Source organism: Pteropus medius, unplaced genomic scaffold, assembly GCF_902729225.1.
Source record: "Pteropus medius unplaced genomic scaffold, Ma_sr-lr_union100, whole genome shotgun sequence".
In the NCBI taxonomy this organism is placed as follows: Eukaryota; Metazoa; Chordata; class Mammalia; order Chiroptera; family Pteropodidae; genus Pteropus; species Pteropus medius.
This window is the reverse complement of record NW_024342474.1, coordinates 10067618-10088465: the sequence shown is the minus strand read 5'-3', so window position 1 is coordinate 10088465 and position 20848 is coordinate 10067618. Positions and strand designations below refer to the sequence as shown.

General features: G+C 35.5%; 1 long non-coding RNA gene across 3 annotated transcripts; it reads right to left on the bottom strand.

The window, feature by feature from the left end:
• Positions 1-456: 456 nt before the first annotated feature.
• On the bottom strand, positions 457-20615 carry LOC120605057 (uncharacterized). 3 transcript variants are annotated; one of them, XR_005653501.1, is made up of 5 exons: positions 20233-20252; positions 17028-17079; positions 15134-15288; positions 4306-4447; positions 457-4218 (listed from the first exon to the last, which is right to left on the bottom strand). It is a non-coding gene; the product is annotated as an uncharacterized LOC120605057 (long non-coding RNA). The 3 variants fall into 3 exon arrangements; XR_005653500.1 differs by lacking the exon at positions 17028-17079 and having other exon boundaries at positions 20233-20615; XR_005653499.1 differs by lacking the exons at positions 17028-17079; positions 20233-20252 and having other exon boundaries at positions 15134-15621.
• Between the last annotated feature and the right edge of the window lie 233 nt (positions 20616-20848).

Below are 20848 nucleotides of genomic sequence, written 5' to 3'. Positions count from 1 at the left end.
CGCAGAGGCCAAGAGCTGGAAGCTCTGGAATCTTATTGTCTGAATCCTGTTATTTACTTTACTTCTTCACCGTGGGCAAGTTGCTTTACCTCTCTAAGCCTCAGTTTCCTCATTTGTAATATATTTGATATGTATGGTATATATACATAGATAATCATCTCTGGCTTGTAGTAGGAATTCAAAAGGAAAATGATAAACACTTCAATGTATCTAATAGCATGATAAACACTTCAATGTATCTAATAGCAATGCAGGACTGAGTAAAGGTCAACAATTCTCATAATTCTCATTATCACTAGGACCATTATCACTAGGACCAATTTCTCTTCCAGTGGAGTCGCTCTGGCAAGGGGTAATTTGGAAAACTGGATTAACAACAGGCAATAGAAAAGGTTAGTTAAGGAAATAAAGAGAAGAGGTTTTTGCAATGGGAAAAATGAAGGTAGGTGAGCTAAAGAATGTCCTGAGGCCAACCTGGATACCTGTACACTGTGAGCCAAGACAATATTAGGACCCAAAGGGTAAGTTGCCAGGCTGGGAAAGGGAGATGAGGTTAGGAGGCAGGAAGGGATGCCTCAAAATCAGGAAGGCACCAAACATCTGAGGTAGACTCTATATCAGGCCAGATACAGGAGAGTATAAAGCGTCTTAGCATGCATAGTATCTGCAAAACAAATTTACAAGCATCTCTTAAAACTGTGGGGGGAGGAAGAGTTTTAAAATTTTCTACTTAAAAAGGCAGGGAAAATGGAAATAGTTCAGAACCTGTTATAAATTTAAGATGCAAACAATGCCTTTGTTCTTGGCTTTATTTACAGCTCTATATTATTTATTTTTGTGGTCACAGAAGTGTTTGTAAATACTTTCTTAATACCCAAATTTAAGCAGCCTTTCGAACTTTGGAGTGTGAAGAAGTAAAAAACAGAGCCTGGATTGGCAGGACTCACTAACTTCTCTTACCACCAAGGGTTTAGAAGGAGAGAGAGGAATTCTGAATCTCAGAAGTTATCAAACTCCCTGCAAGACAAAAGTGCTGGAAGTTTGTCATTGAACCTGGTCATCTAACTAGTAAATGGTGCAGTCAGAATCTGAATGTGAGTCTGTCTTCTCAGATGCTTTACCCGCTATGCCTGTGGTTCTCAAACTTAAGAATGCATCAGAATCACCTGGAGGTCTTAGTAAAATATAGATTGCAGGGCCTTACCCCCAGAATTATACTTTACCATGCTAGTGCTTCTCTGAGGTCTGGTCCCTGGACTAGCAGCATCAACATCATCTGTGAACTCATTACAAATGCAAATTATTAGGCCCCATTCCAGACCTTGTGAATCAGAAACCCTGGAGTGGGGTCCAGAAATCTTTGTTTTAACAGGTCTTCTAGGTGATTCTGGTACATTCTCAAGTTTTAGAACCACTGCACTCTATCTCGTCTTCTACATATTTCTTTTTTTCAAATTGCCCCCAACATGAAGAACTCTACTGAAGCAAAAGTTCTTCCATTGAATTAAATGACGTAGTGAAACATTTTTATTCATGGTTTGCCATCAGTGGGAGATGAGGCTAGAAAAAAATTAGTATTAATGTAGGACTCTTTATTACTTTAAATTTGTACCAAAATTTAATCAGATAATACTAGGTTAGGGGTAGAACTAATCTTCTTTGAGAACTATTCCGTGCTAGGACTTAATGTGCATTTTCTAAATTAATCTTCACTACACTCCTATGAAGTTTTACAGTCTTAATTTTACAGAAGAGAAAAACTGATGCTTAGATGAAGTAATTGACTTAAGGCCACATTCTTATTAAGGGGCAGAAAGCAGTATTGTTCAAACAAAGATCCCTCTAATTCCAAAACTCATAATTTTTCCACTTCGTGGCAAGAGCTTGGAGAACCAAATTCCAGTGTGGGCTCCACCACCCCAACTATGCAACACTGAGTAAACGATTTAATCTCTATTTCTATTTCTTCATCTATAAATAATGTTATCATAAATCTGCCCCTCCCACACTGGAATGTTAGAACAAATGAGGAAATAAAAATGTAAGCGCTTTGAGCTTTTGGAAGAAAAACAGTAAAAAGGCAAGTTATTATAGTATTGTATGTTTAGCCAAGTATTGCTATGTGAGCCTGAGCCTTTTCTTGTTATTGTCTAAGTTATACATAAGAGGTTCAAAAGCTATACTTAGTGTCAAAGAAAAAGTCGCTTGACTTCATCTGTCAGTGTCTCCTGGAGGCTAAAGAAGATGACAGAGGATTTCATGTAGCTTTTTGCAAAATTACAGGGAATCTTTCACCAGGTTCATAGGCTCCAAGTTGTTGCCCAATGGCTGACCCATCTTCATCCTAGAGATGTTTCCTCCAAACCCTTTTCCCCATTATAAGCACCCCTCCACCCTCCTGCCTCTACTCCCTAGATGAAGACTTAAAATTCCTCTTTATTATGTAGGTTTTAGCTTTCAATCCTCCTCTCCGACCAGACTCCAGGCCTGTGTTTATTGACAGAATTGCAGAGTTGCACAATTCCAGGGGTTAGCATTCACAAAGAATACAACCTGAATGGTGCTCGAAGGGGTGCCAATTGCACAGACCACAATAGGAATGGTCCCCCTAGAACTGTGTGAGGCTGTGGCCCTGTCCCTGCATAGCTCCCACCCCTAAAATCCATTAAGGTGTTTTGTTAAACAAAAGAACCATCTCCTTGCGTATCCACTATTTGTCAAGCTTTCAAATAATGGGATTCTTTGTTTTCAGTTCTTTTTATAGTGGGCCTTATCAAATACTTAAAGCACCAAGCTTAAGTCCTGGGTTTCACACTTTGCTATGGCATTTTTCACTCTCTCCTGTGACATTTTTGCCTGTCTCTTCTCTAAATTCGTGAGCTTCATAAAGACTGTCATATTTTGTCTTCTTCACCTTGTATGAGTGCCTTAAAAAGCATTTGCTGATATGAATAACAGCACAATGTACTCATATGGAGATACTAGTACAGTTGGCAGAGATTTGACGAATGGCCCTCAAATATGTTGCTTGACCTACACAGTTTTTTAACAAGAAATATATTGAGCCAAAAATTTTAAATTAAGAAATGTCACGTTAAAAAATAATAATAATTATCCCAGTTTCTGGGGTCTCTTGAAAATTTAGACACTGGCAGACTGGATGTACATCCCACAAGACATCAGTGTCTTTAGCTCAGATGCAGCAGCTTTATTCAAGTAGTATAGTGAGTTGGCCTCATTCACATGTGAAATCTTCATGATAGGCACTGAGTTTGAAGCCTCTGGTGTGTGGGATCATATGGATGTTTTGGAGAAACAAGTACAAAATTTTGTCTTATAAACTTTACATGTGCTCATAACTATTTCTTCCAATGTATTATGAGGTCATTTAAAATTGTTTTTCTGGGGTAGAAAATTGTAGGGTACCATGTTGCACCATTTCTAAACAAGCCAGGCAACTGTAGACATCAAATTATAAATATCATTACCAGCAATGTTTAAATGGAGTTATAGCTAATGTGATTTGTCAACTGCCTTGGACATAGAAAAGACAAATAATAGCAAGAACTTGAATAAAATTCATAATAACTAACTTTATGGAGTGTGATCCTCTTTCTTTCTTCATTGTTTTCCCTCTGGATAGAGAAACATAAGCACAGCTAGTTCAGGTGACTAGCAGTGGAGCCAGGATTAGAACCCAGGTAGTCTGTCTCCACAGTCATAGTCTTAACCACTAAATTAAATTTATTGAGCCTTTCCTATGTGCTATGGTCATGACTGCCTCTCAACTGAAAGAGACTACCAGATTTATCAAAGAGTGCATGTATTTCTTCTAGGCCCCTTATAGGGTGCTATAATTAACCCACAGAGATCCTACTCATCTTTCTCCCTCTCTCACCCCAAGTCATAATGACGTGTTTATAATCTTCGATTATCAAGTATACAAACTGTCAGACATCTAAGACGTCTTTCCTTTCCAAATAATTCTTGCACAAAATTTGTTTTTACTGCAAGTTATTATGAAGAATCCCATGCATGTGGTGAACAAAAGGCATCTTTTAAAGGCAATGGAAGCAATTTGAAGCAATATAATATCAACACTGAAAACCAATATCTGTAGTCAAATTATGCTTGTGGAGAAATGGGAGACGGCAAGGTTGAATTTGAGCAAAAATGTCACATAGACATGAATGCAGTAAAAGCTCCAAAACTGAGAACCTAGAATGAAATGGTCATCAATTTTTAGCATATTTTACATTTAATTTGTAATTAAATATTGAGAAAAATATTGGAACTGACACCTACCTTTAAGAGGTTTAAAGAATTAAACTTCTGTTGCTGTCCAATTTAAGCTGTTATCGAGTCTCAGGAATTTGAGAGGTTGCATACCACTTTCACTCTTTCTTATGAAAATGTGACTCATCTTACTCTGCCTCAGTTTCTCTTTCTGCAAAATATGGATAAGTGCATTTTTATATCATAGAGATGTTGTGAGTCATAGTTAATAAATGATTATAAAGCACAGTTCTTTGAAGTATAAAGCACTGCATAATTACTAAATGCTATAATAATCATCCTCATAATAATAGTAATTTTCAACCAAACATCAACCAGACCCAGATGCTTTAGTCAGCTCCCAGTTAGACAAAAGTGTATATACCAACGATGAAATAAAGTAAAAATCTTAAATCACAGATTAGTTTCACTCCCTTCTTTCCTATGCAGAATATGAAGTCAGACTGCCAGAAACACATCTCAATTCCATCACTTGCTAGCTGTGTGACTCAAGTTTGCACAAGATAGTTAAACCTCTCCAACCTCTATTTCTTCAACTGTAAAATGAAAGTAATAACAATTCCTACCTCACAGGAATGTTGTGAGAGTTCAATAAATTAACATACATAGAGCTCTGTACCAGTGCCTGGCAGACTGTAAGAGCTCCATGAATATTAGTGGTGATGATGACTAGCAGCAATACCTGGAAAAAGACTAATAGTGGGCAGCTATATAACCATGTTGTTGGATGGAAGGAGAAGAAAAATCAAAATACTCAGTTTGGGAGATGATTTGAGCTGCTCTCTAATTACATTAACATTTATCAAATATAAGCACTTTAATATTAAACTTTGATAGAAAAAGAAAAGGTGAAGAATTTTACTATTTTATTTTCCCAGTGTGTTTATTTGTTTGTTCATTTGTTTTTAATAATTGTGCATGAAATAAATGACTACATTTTAGTTATAGATATTTGGGAGTAATAGAGTAAAATGGAAAAGCACAATACTCCTCATTCCCCAGCCCACTCCTCTCAGAAGGTGTAACCACTGTTAATGATTTGATATGTTCCTTTCCAGACTTTCTTCTGTGCATTTACATCCACATAAATGAAACAGAATTTCATAATAGGCTGAGGAAGTATGTACTTAAGGCACCAGCAAGCCAAGACTAGAAAAAAAATTTTATAAAAAATTCAACATCTTTTTACAAATGCATAGACATAAAAAATCAGAATTTGTTGGGCCTCCCTTATACTTATTTAATTTTAACATTGTTTTAATCCTAAAGTAAATAATAGGATATCATATCATATGCACCATAAGCTCTTCAGTGCTCAGAACCTTTCTAAAGATCTTAATCCAAGTTTGCTTTATAAGTATATACACACCCATTTTTTTTAGAACATAAATATAATCACATTGTTTTGTAACTTGCTTTATTTGTGTGAGTGATTTCAAACATAGTGATATTTATTTAGCGGAAATCTAAATAAGAAGGAACTGTCACCATATCTGCCATTTAACTCCACTGAGAACGATCCTCGTCCTATTAGAACAATTTGAGTTTCAAAAGCTCCCTTTCTTGGTAAAGCAAATTTCATTTTCCATCACATTTTCAAGCCCATGTAATACAATCCTTTTTTAATCTCCACAGAGTGTACGATGGAGAGGAATCCTGCCGACCAGAAGCTTTCTAAATGGTAACTGTGGAGAGATGCCAAGGAAATCGAATGGTGCCAAATGCACAATCCTCAAGTTGCTCTCTAAACCAACAGAAATTCATTTGGGAGCTAGATTTCACTGAGCAGGAAGTATATCACCTACAAAGATAGTGCACATGTGGAGATTATATTTGGGACCAGAGAATAAAGAAGAAAAGTAAAGCTACACTGTATTTCAAGAGACAAGAAGAAGAGAACATTCCCTAAAGAGAAGACCAATGACCTTTCGTGAAGGAAGAAAGAATGCTTAAGCAATAGCTCATAACTACGTGTCTTTAAAATATTCCCTTTATTGTAAATAACTGCTGAAATTTTATTATTCTTTCAATAAGTTCAATGCACTTAGAAGATACGAACATGTATATAAAGAGAAAGGTCCAGAGTTATTCCACATTAAACATATATAAATATATAGTATATGTTTTTTATATATATTATTTATAATAACTCGATCTAAATGACTGCAAATGTTTATTACACACTTTCTGTGAACAAGACACAGGGGGTTAAGGGTTACCAAGAACATACATGGAGAGCTCTGTTTTTAAAATCTCCACAGAGTGTGACGCTTAAGTCACAGAACCTGTCTTCTAAGAATCAAAATGCCAATTGGAGAGATAACTTATGGTCTCATAGAAAAGGAACCATAATAATGCAAAATACCCTGTGGTAAATACTAAATGGATATAACAACAGAGTCACTAATATGTGGAGACCTCTTCCATTATTCATGGTCTTAGAGACAAGAGGTGAAACAAATAGTGTCTTCAAGGATTTGTAGAAATTTTAGGAAAAGGATGGAAATAAAAAGAATCTTAGCTTTTAGAAAAGTGTGGGAGAAGAGTACAGAGCACGTCCAGAAGTCTTTGAGCAGATCCTTTTAACTGAAACAAAAAGTTTGGGCCTCTAGTCTGAAGGGTCTTGACTACTAAAGTAAGATATTTGGACATTATCTTCTTAGGCAGTAAAGAATCAAAGTTGGTCTCCTGCCTGTGAAGCAACATAAGTAAAGTACACTTTTAGAATAACTTTTTCAGGAAGGAAATTTGCAAAACACAGAAAAGCATTAAAAATAAAATAAAAGTCACCTGGAAACCCACCATCCAGAAATGCTACACTTTTGATGGATAAACTTGTAGAATTTTTTTCTGGTCATATATTTGTATGTATATGTGTGTGTACATGTTTGTGTATAAATTGGGATTATGCATTATTCACTCAACATTATTTCACAGCTATTTTCTTATTAAAAATCATAATTGTACCGTCTTGCATCACATAAATGTAATATACTTACTTACCCAATTTTCCATTTTTCATCCAGGCACAAATAACTGAAAATAATCCAAAATTAACTTAAGCAGTATGTAGAGTGAATTGGAATGAGAATAAACTGAGCACAGGTGAAACAGTTATAAGGCCCTGTCGGTAGAGGATTGCTTATATAAATTAGGGCATATTCACACAGAATAGAACAGTTTATAGCTATTCCATTGCAACACAAGTATTATTTCAAAAAGTGATGCTGCTCCCTGTGTACTATTATGGAATGATCTCCTGAATATACTTTCTCTTGTCCCCAATCTCTTAAATTTGGAATGCTCCAGAACTTAATCCTTTCTCTTCTCTTCCAACTATATTTTCTCCCCTGATTATCTCATCCTATGCTGGCCACCTGATGATGGCCTGTGGCAAGAAAGGGTATTCTATATGCAGAGGTGGATACAAGTTTACTGAAAAAGAATTCAAAATCATAAGTTTAAAAAAGTGCTCCACTTAATGCTATTAAAGTGGAGAAATTAGAAATACAAAATGCTAGTGTCCTGTTCTGGGGTGGGCCATTGGAATTGAGGGGCCTTGAAGCTGAGTGTCTGCTACAGCATAAGCAAGTCCTAGAGACAGGAGCAGAATGGTATGACGAAGGAATCAGTAAAGGGACATCACTATTTTGGTCAGGGGATGGGATTGGTAGAAAAATATCACCCATCAATTCGCACAATTTGCTCTTTGACCTCTATTTATTCCAATGTTTGTAGTATAACAATCTGAAAACATTATTTGATTTGAGTTCCTAAAAAATGATGCATAACTCTTTGTGAAAGTGGGGAAAGGGAGAAAGTCTCTATAGGCTAATTAACAAAATAACAACCCTGAGATACAGAAAGCAAATGTACATGATTCTTCATTTCCAATATCTTCTCCATGTTAAAATTCCTCTCGTTGTTTCTATTACATGCTCTGCTTTTCACCAAATAACAACCTCAGCTAAAATTTGCAAAGAATTATTTCTTATTGAAAAGGCCTAGCTATTTTGATATGACTGTAGTTTGTTCCCCATTATATGTGAGTACAAACATGTAAAAATATTTATACATCTCTCCAATCTATAGAAAACCATGTTGGGGTCTGGAAAACAGTCTCTTTACAGATGGAGAGAATGTGAGAGAAATGCCCTCAGTGTGCTGGCTAAAAACTGCAATGTCTGCCCAGCACTGTGCCTCCTCTCATAACGGGATGCTCTGCTGAATGAGCCCTTGTATGTCAAGATTCAAAAAGTTCTTGTTTGCTCTGGGTGAACAAAGCTCTCACAGACAGTGGGATCTGCAGGGTAGCCACCAAGTGTGTTAAACCAATGTTCCCTCCACCGCATTGCCGAATAGTTTATCGTAATGGCAGTTCTCACCTTCATGTATAGAGGCCGGTGTTCGCCTTGCCGTCCTGCACAGAGCTCCCACTGACTTCAAAGGAAATGACATAGAACAGAACCCCATGGTATAAGGAGAAACAAGCAGCATCTGATCAGAATCAGGCCATATTTTTTTCATTCTCTCTGTATAACTGACTAAATTTATATACAGAATATCTAAAGGCCACCTTTCACTTCAGCGGTTTATGAATTGTCAGACACTTATTGGGGAGCTTGACACTGAATTGCTTTTTATGTAGGAGGGAGAGGGAGGGGGTTGTGTTGTAGAGAAATCCATCCCAACCCTACGTTTTTCTTGGTCTACGAGATCCCCAAGAGACCAAAGCAATTGGGGCTAGCTTAGTGGTTCATTTTATTTAAAGCTGGCTTTGAGACAAGGAGGAGAAGGAGGAGAAAAAGAAGAGGGGGAGAGAGAAAGGAGAGAAAGAGAAAAAAGAAAATTAAACGTATCTTTATTAAATCTCTGGATAAGAGAAATCTCTTTCTAAGTTTAAAAGCAAGGGGCGGAGTCACCAGGGCAAAGATCAGTAAATTTAACTACTAAAACTGAAAACTTCTGCATGTCAAAAATCAAAATAAGCTAGATTTAAATGGCAAATAAAAAGCTGGAGAAAATACTGGTGACAGCTTTGAAAGGTAAAGATTAATATTCCTAGAATTTTCTACAGATTGACTAAAAATATAACAAAAATTGCAGATGGATAAAGAAATGTTTAATAAAATTACTGAGAATGTTTAACAAAAATGTTTAACAAAATTTCTAAAAATGTAAAATTTCTGAAAATCTTTAAAGCATAGGTGAATATTTGACCTCTAGAGAAACATAGGAATTTGAAACTTAAAAATAACTAGGAAATGATCAACATATTTTGCCATATAAAAAAATTAAAATTCTGTAATTAAAAAAATATAAAATTAAAAAAATTAATTTGGAAAACATTTGCAACAAAGAGGCAATTAGTCTCCTGAATTTATAAGTAACTCAAGAAAGGTGATTTTTTTCTAAGATAACCATAGAAAAACAAAAGATTTATACAATTCACAAAAACAATTAAAATGGTTAATAAACATTTGAAAATGTTCAGTGTTACTAACAACCAATAAAAGCAATGAAATAAAATTTTTTTTCACTTCATATTGGCAAATATGAAAAAATGAAACTATATTGTAGCCTTTTATAATGTAAACAGAAATGTAATTTTTTAAAAAAACACCTTTTCAACATAGAAACAAAACAAATAAAATATCAAAGAGCATATGTAATAAGAAACGTAGAGAACCTAAATAAAGAAAATAATTTTCCTTCCTTCCTGACCAGAAGATCCTCATGAGAGCCAGAGCCGGTACACAGAGGGTGTTCTAGCAAGGTGGCAGCCTAAATGTGTCAAGAGATGACTACCCACAGGGAGATCAAGCAAATTAATAGAATATTGAGGATAATGACAGTCGAGTTTTTCACTGTGAAAGAAGAGAGATGTAAATATGGATGGAGAAAAGCTACATGAGCCCTATGGTAAGGGACCGAATGGAACATGTCAGTGTGAACTCACGGTTTTCAGTATAGGTAGATAGGTACAGAAATATAGATGAAAATGTGTGTGTGTCTATGCACATAAATGTAAGAGTGTAAATACATGTTTATGTGTATATGTATATGAATGCATATATTTCTAGTTCAGTCCAATGAGAAGACCTGGGAGAAGGGACACGCCTAGTAACTGATCTAGTGCCTGCATCTTGGTTTCTAAATACTGCCTTCTCTTCTCCACATAGACTGTTCTTTGAGAGGGCTTATCCATTCTTAAGGCTTCATGCTGATGACACCTACATTTATATGTTAACTATATCTTTTATCTGAGTCCCAGATTAAAATATTCAACCCACTGATTTAACATCTCTACTTTGTTATCTCACAAACACTTCAAACTTAACATAGTCAAAATAGAATGTTTGAGTTCTCTGTGTCCTCCCCAAGCCATTCCTTCCCATTGTCCCTATCTTTACAAATAGTAACACTATTCTCTTAGTCACTAAAGTCAGAGCTTGGGAGTCATCCTAGTCTTTTCCGTCTTTTCCCTTTTCCTTATCCTTCATAGTCAATTCATCAGCAAGTCCAAATTGTCCTACTTCCAAAACTTATTTTTAATTCATTCACTTGTCCCTGTCTCCACTTGTGACTGTTCTAGTTTAAGCCACCATTTTACCTTTCCTGGATTACTGCAATAGCTTTCTAACTGGTCCCTCTACTTCCATGGTAACCTCCTTACATTCCATTATCAACGCAGCCAGAGTGAACTTTTAAAATGTAATTGGAGAATGTCATTCTCTTCTTTAAAACCCTTCTATGATTTTCCAGCCTGTTAGAACAAATCCAAAAGTGCCTGGTTATGGCCCAAAAGATCCTGCATGATCTGGCCACCTGCCTCAGGCTTCCCACTTCATATCATGTACCTATCCCACCAGCTACAACTCTGCAGTCAAAGTTCCTAGAATACATCAAGCCCTTACCTGTTTCAGGAATTGTGTACTTGCTCTTCTTTCAGCTTTTAAAATTATTGGCTCCTTCCTATTCTTCAGTTCTTAGCTTAAATGTCAATTTCTCAAAGCAGAATTTCTTGGCCAGCCTGTATAAGTAGGATCCTCTATTATTCTTTACCACATCCAGCTGTTTATACTCTGCCTAACACAAGCTACACTTGTTTTTATTTATTTGCTTGTTTAAGTATTGTCTGTCTCTCTTACTAGAGCATAAGTTGTGTGAGGGAAGTAATCTTATCTTTCTTGTTTTCTCTTGTTTTCCCATAGCCTACCACAGTGTCTGCTATATCCATGTAGGGCAGTAACAATGGAAATATAAAGAATAAGACAGATCTAAAGGCTATGTACAAAACAGTAGTGGCAGAAATTAGCAAGACAATAAATAATTTGATAAATGAAGTGGGAGCAAATGGTTAGCTATATGGATGACTAGAGTTAGATACTTACTTTAAAACTAAACCACAATAAACTCCAGATCAATTAAAAATTTAAGTGTCTTATCTACAACCAAGAATATTTTATCCAGCAAAGCTATCATTTAGAGTTGAAGGACAGATAAAGAGCTTCTCAGACAAAAATAAGCTAAAGGAATTTATCAGCACCAAGTCACTATTACAGGAAATGTTGGAGGGACTTCTTTAAGAAGAAAAAAATATGTATAAAAAAACAAGAATAAAGAATGGTAACAACTACATTCCTATCAACAAATACCTCAAATGGAAAAGAATTAAGTGCTCCAACCAAAAGATAGAGTGGCTGAATGGATAAAAAAACAAGACCCCTGCATATGCTGCCTACAAGAGACTCACTTCAGATTAAAAGACACACACAGACTAAAATGAAGGAAATGGAAAATGATATTGCCTTGATAGACCTAGAGAGTATTGCACTGAATGAAATGGATCGGATAGAGAAAGACAAATATTACATGATTTCATGTACATGTGGAATATAAAGAACAAAATAAATAACAACAAAAGTGGAAATAAACTCATAATACAGAGAATATTTTGAGGGATACTAGATGGGAGGAGGTTTGGGGGGGATGGCAAAAAATGGCAAAGGGATTAAGAGGAACAAATGGATAGTTGCAGAATAGACATTGAGATGTAGAGTGTAGCATGGGAAAGATGGTTAATAATGTTATAATAAATAATGTAAATTGTATTATACAAACTGTATAATGTAAATACGAGCAACTTGTTGTCTATTAAAAATTTAGATGTTTTCAAAAAATAAAATAAAATTATAAAACTACCAAAATATTTCTTATTAAGATGATACTTTGATATACCCCATCTCTCCCAAATCTACAGTTCACCCACTCACGACAGGCTAAAAAACAAAGCTGATACCAAGACTTTTCCTGAGGCTATGGTATTATATAGAGCTGTGGGCCTGAGGAGGTAGAAGGACAAAGACACAGTACTAGGAACTGAAAAAGTTGACCACTGTTTCAGTGATTAGATTTGCAGCAACCCTGATATCCCAAAGTATGACAGGAACTTTGAAACGCCACTATAAGACATGATTTTGAATTGAGGAAACGTTCTCCGAGTTGGGGCAGCCAGAAAACTGTTAGGTAAAGGAAATAGGGGGAAAAAATAAGGAAACAAACCAAAAACCACAAATAAAAAAACCTCCTACTCAAAATGAAAACATAAATTCTCAAACACATGAAAATAAAATTAAGGCTAAGGAAAAAAGTATGTAAACAATTGGTACATGAATTGACTACAACTGAAATTAATTTTATAGAACAACTTGACAATTATTTTATAATAAATATTTTAGGATATTCAAAGAATAAATAAAGAAGTAACTTCCATTAAAATTTATAAGAATTTATGAAAATAAACATAAATAATAAAAAACAACTAGATATTAAAAAAAGATGCACCTAGAAACCATTAGAATTTATAAATTTTTATAGTCATTAAAAACTTAATAATGAGATAAGATACAGTAGACTAGATACAGTAAAAGAATGACTACTGAATGGAAGACAGTACTGAGAGCTACATCTAAATTACAGCACAGAGAGCCAAAGAGATTAAATATATGAAAGAGCAGTTGATAAAGAAACATGAACAGATTGAAAGGTTCCAATGCATATTCAATAAAAGTTCCAGAAGAATGGGGGGAATGATAAAGAAATAATACTTAAAGAAATAATAATCAGGTAATTGTAGAATTGAAACACACACACACACACACACACACACACTAAGTACTACACAGGATAAATCATAATAAGTCTGCAACTATCTACATTATGATTAAATTTAATCAACTAGGATAAAGAGTTAACTTCAAAAGCTTAGAGAAATTAATATAATGATGGTAACACTGTAAGAAACAGTGGACTTTAATAAGTCGTGCTTCAGAAATTAGATTATATGAAGAGATTGTTTTCTCATAGCATACATAAAAATAAATTTAAGAAGAATTAAAAATTTAAATGTGCAAAAGCAAACCTATAACACTTTTAGAATAAAGTATAAGAGAGTGAATGTATTTATGACCTTGAGATAGGGAAAGATTTCTTAAGATACAAAAATCAGAATCATAAAAGAAAAGATGAATAAACTTTTCAAATTTAAGAAGTGAAACTTTTACTCAACGAAAGACATTATAAATAAGAGATAAGACAATCCACAAATTTCTCTTTTCAGTGAAAGAAGACATTATAAAAGCATGTATTATACCACTGGACGTAGACAAAGGATAGGCATCCTCTTTGCATTACTAAACTTTTTCCTTCTTTTCTTCCTTCCTAAAACCCTGTTTTGATTAACATGTTATCTGACTATATCACTCACTCGTTCCTTGTTATACCCATGCTCCTGTCCTGAGACTTGTCTTTCCTTAAAGATTTTAGCTGGTACTTCACTGTCAGTCCAATACTAATCTTGTCATAATTCTTGGTAATTTCAATATTCACTTACTGATATGGTCCTTCCAATAAAGTTTGGCCTCCTCTTCTCTACTACTGTTGTTTTCCATCTTAGCCACTCACTAAAATGATTGTATCTCTAGAAATGCACTGTCCAATAAGGTAGCAACTAGTTTCATGTTGCTTTTAATTCAAAATTTATTAAAATTAAACACAATTTATATTTCATTTCCTTAGTCATCCCATTTCCTGTGATCAGTACCCCTGATGTTACTGTATTAGATGGTGGATAGAGAACATTTCAATCATTACAGAAAGTTCTCTTGGATGGAGCTGCTCTAGATCTTATCATTATCCATAACTGCAACTCCTCCACAATCTCAATGTTCAGGATCACACTCTGACCGAGATTTTCTACTTTTTAAGCTTATTTCTTATTCCAATAGTTTGTCAAATTTACCTGGATCATCTATTAATTCTTCTATCATTTTATTGTTCCCATCCTGTGTCATGCTCTACTTCTATTATTGTCTAACTTAAATTCCATAATTAACTATTATCAACTTCCTCTTGCAGACATCTTAAACTGCTTCGTCCCTCTTGCTCTCTTTTTTAACTTGACAAATTCTGGTTAAGTATAACTTTCTGTTTGTTACCCTGATAAATCCAGTTCTCCAATCAACACTGCACCCACACCACTGCAGCTGACTGTGGTAGGAGAAGAAAAATCACACAATCATCACTGTCCTCAAGTAAGCCTTTAATGCTACCTATCAAGCATTGTTCCCTAGTGCATTCAGTCTCCCATTCTAGACTACTCATATTTTCTTCTAACTTTCAAACCTCTGACAACTTCTCTCTATCCTCACACTCAGTTGATGAGTTGCATATTATTTTGCTGAAAAATAGAAGAAATCATAAAAGAATTTTCATATGCTAACACTATCATATCTACTCACCTACTGTGCTATGTCCATATGCTCTGCTTTCTCACCTGTTACTATGAATGAGTCCATACTCCTCGTGAAAACCAGCTTTCCACTGTGCACTTCATCCCGTTCCTTCTAGCCTATTCAGGGACATCAGTATACAGCAATTCTCTGCTTTCTCTCCGGCATCACCAGTTTTTCCCTCTCCACTGGATCTTTTCTATCATCACAAAACCACAGTTTTATTTCTTGTCTCTTAATAAAAATACTATTGACCTCACTGTTTCTTCCAGTTACTCCTCCATTTACTTCCTTCCCCTTTTAGCAAAAGTCCTTAAAAGAGCAGACCGCTTATGCCCACTATCTTTAACTTTTCTCCTCCCACTCTCTTGACTCCACATTGATCAAGTTTTTGCCCCACACCATTCATCAATTTTCTTGTCAAGTTCACCAAAGATTTCCACATGGCTAACTTGAATGATCAATATCGGTCCTCATCTTGCTTGACCTATTAGCAACATGTGACTCAGTTGTTCCCTCTATTCTTCTTGAGACACTTTTCTTTCCTTTTTTTTCTTTCCATTTTTTATTATGGTGACATTGGTTAGTGAAATCCAGTAAGTTTCAAGTGTAAAATTGAACAGTACATCATATACATATTGTATTGTATGTTCACCACTCATAGTTAGATTTCTTTATATCACCACATATTTGACCCCTTTTACCTCATCTACCTCCCCTCCCCCCGCCACCCTCTGGCAACCACTAGTCTATTGTCTATGGCCACGAGTCTCTGTTTGTCCTGTTTGTTTGTTGCTTTTAGGTTTATATCCCACATATAAGTGCTATCATGTGGTTTTCAACTTTTTCTGTCTTATTTTGCTTAGCATGATAATCTCAGTGTCTACCCATGTTATCACAAATGGCAGTATTTCATCTCTTCTTATAGCTGAATAATATTCCATTGATTTCCAACCTGTTTTCTCCTTACCTTACTATCTGATTTTTCTCAGTCTTCTTTGTTTGTTTTTCCTTATCTCCCTGACCTCTGAACACTAGAACATCTCAATCTTTTGATTTCTTCTCTTCGATGTCTATACTCACTTTGTGGCAGATTGAATGATAGTTTACAACTATTTGCTCCCTCCCTCTGTGAAGACCATACATCCACACCCTTTGGATTTGTCTTGAAAAGCCTCTTCTATGCACAATATATATCCTTGTCTCGTTGCAGGGCTGGGCTATGTGACTTTCTTTGGCGAATAGAATGGAATGAAAGCATGTGGTTTAAGCCACATGTAAGGAAATGCTTTAAATTGGATTATATTGTTTAGTTTGGCCACTCTTGCTTCTGTCCTCTGCCATGAGTATGGCATGTGGCAGACAGTGGCTGTTTCTTCAGCCTAGGCCCAAAATTAGAAGATATTTGAATGAGACACATAGTTGGCCCACCGCCTAGAGCAGAGCTGTAATCAACCTGTTGCTCATATGTAACGAGAGCAAGAAATAAATGTTGGTTGCGGTAATCCACTGAGATTTGGGTCTCATTCATTACATCAATAATGTTGACTAATAAAACTCCCTTTAAATTCTCCTGAATACCAGGTTTGTATATCCAGTTGCCAACTGGGTACCTCCACTTGAATGTCTAAAAGGTAACGCAAACCAAAAAGTCCAAAAATGATTTCCTGAATTTCTCTACCAAATCTGGTCTTAAAGTTTTTCCATTATTAACTAATAGAAACTCTAACCTTCTAGGATAAACACCCCTTCAGTCATCCCTGATTTCTCACTTTTGCTTATATCTCTTGCCCAATTTATCAATAAATCTTATTAGTTCTACTTCTAATATAAATCTAGATTTAAAAACTTCTCATCACTTTCACTGGTGCCACCTTAGCCTGAGTCATTATTATTTTTGTCTATTTACTGTTATAGCCATACCAATAAGTTGGTTACCTTTGTTTTCTCCACCCACAGTCTCAGCTCCTATGTGTTACTAGAGATAGTTCTTCTAGAGTAGAAAAACACAGATTAATCAGTAACTAACCAACAAATGCCACCTGACCTCAGCTAAGCCATAGTTACTCACGGGTTATCTTTTAATTTTATCTAATCACTTTTTACCTCTTCAGTATCTCCTTAGTACGAGCCACCATTATCTTTCACCTGGATTATTTTGAAAGCCCCTCAGTTTACTTTTACCCTTGTTCCCTAGAGTGGGCCTTTTAAAATAGTAAGTCAGATTGTGTCACTCCTTTGCTCAAAATTTTCCATTCCTCAAATGGCTTCCCACCTCACCCAGAGTAAAAGTCCTTATAATGGTCTACAACAGCCTTTACATTCAGACATCTTCCCCACCTTGCTGCCAAATTTCATCTCTTATGACTCATTTTTCTGATTCAGCTTTGGCCACACTGGCCTCCTTGTTGTTCCTTGAATATGCCATTTATGCTCCAACTGCAGGGCCTTTGCATTTGTTGTTTTCTCTATCTGAGATGCTCTTCCACCAAATATGTCTATGATCTGTTTCCTTAACTCCTTCAGGGTTTTATTCAAATGTCACTTTCTCAGTGATGCCTTCCTTGACTGCCTATTTTAAATTGTAACCCTTCCCCAGAAGTCCTTTATTTCTTTATTTCTTTCTACAGACACTCCCCGACATACAATCATTTGATTTAAGATTTTTCAACTTAATGAGGGTGCAGAAACAATACACATGCAATAGATACTGTACTTCAAATATTTAATTTTGATCTTTTCCCAAGTTAGTGATGTATGGTAGGATATTCTCTCATTATGCTGGGCAGTAGCAGCAAGATGATTTTGCCTTACTATAGGCTAATATAAGTTTTCTGAGCGTGTTTAAGGTAGACTAAATTAAGCTATGATGTTCAGTAGGTTAAGTGTATTAAATGAATTTTTTTATTTATGATATTTTTAGTTTGCAATAGGTTTATTGGGATGTAACTCTATTGTGAGTCAAGGAGAATCTGTAGAGCATTTATCACAGAGTATGTAAAATTTAATATACTGCAACCTTTGCTTATTTACTGTGTTCATTATTTCTCTCCGTATACTGAAATTTAAGCTTCATGAAGCATAAGTTTTTGGGGTCTGTCTTGTTCACTACTGTATTCTTCTAGCATAGTAAATGCTCAATAAGTATATGTTAAAACTAACAATGTGTGATATTCCGAATATATAAAGTATTCCTATATGTCAAAGGAGACAAAAACAACCAACTGAAAGATTAGCATACAAATGACTTCACAGAAGACACACAGAATCAATAAACCTAAGAAGAGGGACTCAACCTCCCTAGTAATTAGTGTATTAAACAGAATGAGATATCTTTTCATAAGTATCAGATAGGCAGAAATTGTAAAAGTTTGACAATATCAAACATTAGCAAGGATGTAGAGCATCAAGAACTCTCATACAACTCTGTTACGACTTTGGAGATTTGAAATATCTAGTAAATACTAGAAACACACATACCCGTCACCCAGCAATTCCAGTCCTAGAAATAAGTGCTAATCCAAAAAGTAATTGCTAACATGTCTTTTTACAAGAGACATGTAAGAGAATGTCCATGTCAGCATTATTAATGATAGCCCCAAACTAGAAACTCAAATGTCCATTAATAGAATAAATACATAACCTTGGTACATTCATACAATGGAATATTTTACAGCAATGAAAATGAGTAAATTATAGTGAAACAAAACATGAAAACTACCTGAAATTACCTAAAAGCCAAAGGGCAAGGGAGGCTGGCAGATGTAGTTCCCTGCGATACAGCACAGAGAAGGGAAAGGGTGGGAGATGCTTCCAAGAGCAAATAGGAAATTGATAGGCACACGTGGTAAGTTGGGTTTGAGTGCAGCCTCTTCTTGCTGGTGAGGTGGAAGGGCCTGTGGTCCAGTCAACCCATTTCCAGACAACACATAATGAGTCCCTGAAATTATTTTTGGATAATCTTGTTTGTCATTTTACAGTATATTTCCCTGTCCACTATCTACCCCATCTATTCGCCCGTTTCATTTATCAGGTAGTGTGTTGGGTGCTATAGAAGACAGAAGAAAGTGTAGGATGTAAACTCTGTCCCCTGAGAGCTTGGAATCTACTTTCAATGACAATTCTTAATGATGACGAAGTGCCACTTTCATTTGCTCATTTAAATAAATAGTATCATAAAGTAGTATACTAAATATCCTGGAAACTCACGCCAGAAGGGGATTGCTTCTGACTGAGGCAAACAGATTTCTCAGAGAAAGAATTTCAGCTATATCTTAGAAGATGGCTAAGGTTTCTGTGGACACACATGGGGAAAAGCTCATGAATAATAACTTGTGATAGTAAAAGCATAAGGGAGTTTTAGAAAAAGTATCCAGTAGAGGTGGACTAAAACACAGGAGAAATGCAGAGAAGAATAGAATGAGAAGGGGAAGTAGGAAGGTTGAGACTATATTGAAGAATCTTGAAAGGGATGCTAAGGAGTCTTAACTTCAATAAATAGGTTTTGATTTGAGAATAATTTGGTCAAAAATGTTATGAAGAAATAAACTGGTAGTGGTAATCTATATTAGCTTGGAAAAGGATGTCTGGAGGCATATCTATTTAAAAAGAAAAAGAGATTATGTTAACAACTTTATATGCATCATTTTATTTAGTTCTTACAATAACTCTATGAGGTAGGTCTTATAATCCTAATGTTTTAGAATAGAAAACTAGAGTTTAGAGAAAGTTCATTTCATAAAGTCATACAGGAAAAAATGCTAGATCCATCCCTCAAATTCAGGCCTCTTTCACTCCAAAGACTGTACTTTAACTCTCTGATATATTGCCTCTGTTATGATACTGTCAAATAGAGTCTATCTAAGGAGATGGTGTGCAGCCCTACCCAACAATTTGATTTCAGTCTCATGACAGACTCTAAGCCAGAAGTACCCAGATAATCCACTTCCAGATTCTTGACCCACAAATACTGTGAAATAATATTTGTTGTTTGTGAGATAATGTTTGTTTGTTTTTTTCCAGCCATTAAGTTTTAGATTAATGTGGTATACAGCAATTACAGCAATGAATAACTAATATGAAAATGGTAGTCCTGGTAGAGATTATCAGAATCACCTAGGGGAGTTTTTAAAATTATTAATACCTGCACTCTGGTATGCTGGTATATCTTAATGTCACCCTAATCCTTCACACAGGGATGTGGGAGAATATCCTATCACTCAGATGTGTCTGTGGAGCAAGTAGATTGGCAAAGGTCTTTATTTCTTCTTTCTCCCAACAGTCTAAAAAACGAGAATTGAAAAAAGACACATCAGTAAGTACAATAACATGTAAAATGAGGCAACAATAGATGAGAGAGGTCAACAAAATCTTAAGAGATGGACAGCACATGGAGGAGTAGTAACTGTGGGGTTTCGCCTTCTCCAATATGCAATGTGCCCACAGAGGAGGAAGTCTAGGGGTATTCTTTTAAAAAATATTTTTTTAATTTTTCCATTATAGTTGTCATACAATATTATAATAGTTTCAGGTGTACAACACAGCGATTAGACATCTATATAACTTATGAAGCAATCACCCAATAAATCTAGTACCCCTCTGACACCATATATAGTTATTACAATATTGTTGACTATATTCCTTATGCTATACTTTATATCCCCTTGACTATTTTGTAACTACCAATTTGTACTTCTTAATCCCCTCCCCTCTTTCACTCACCTCCCAGCCCCACTCCCATCTGGCAACCCTCAAAATGT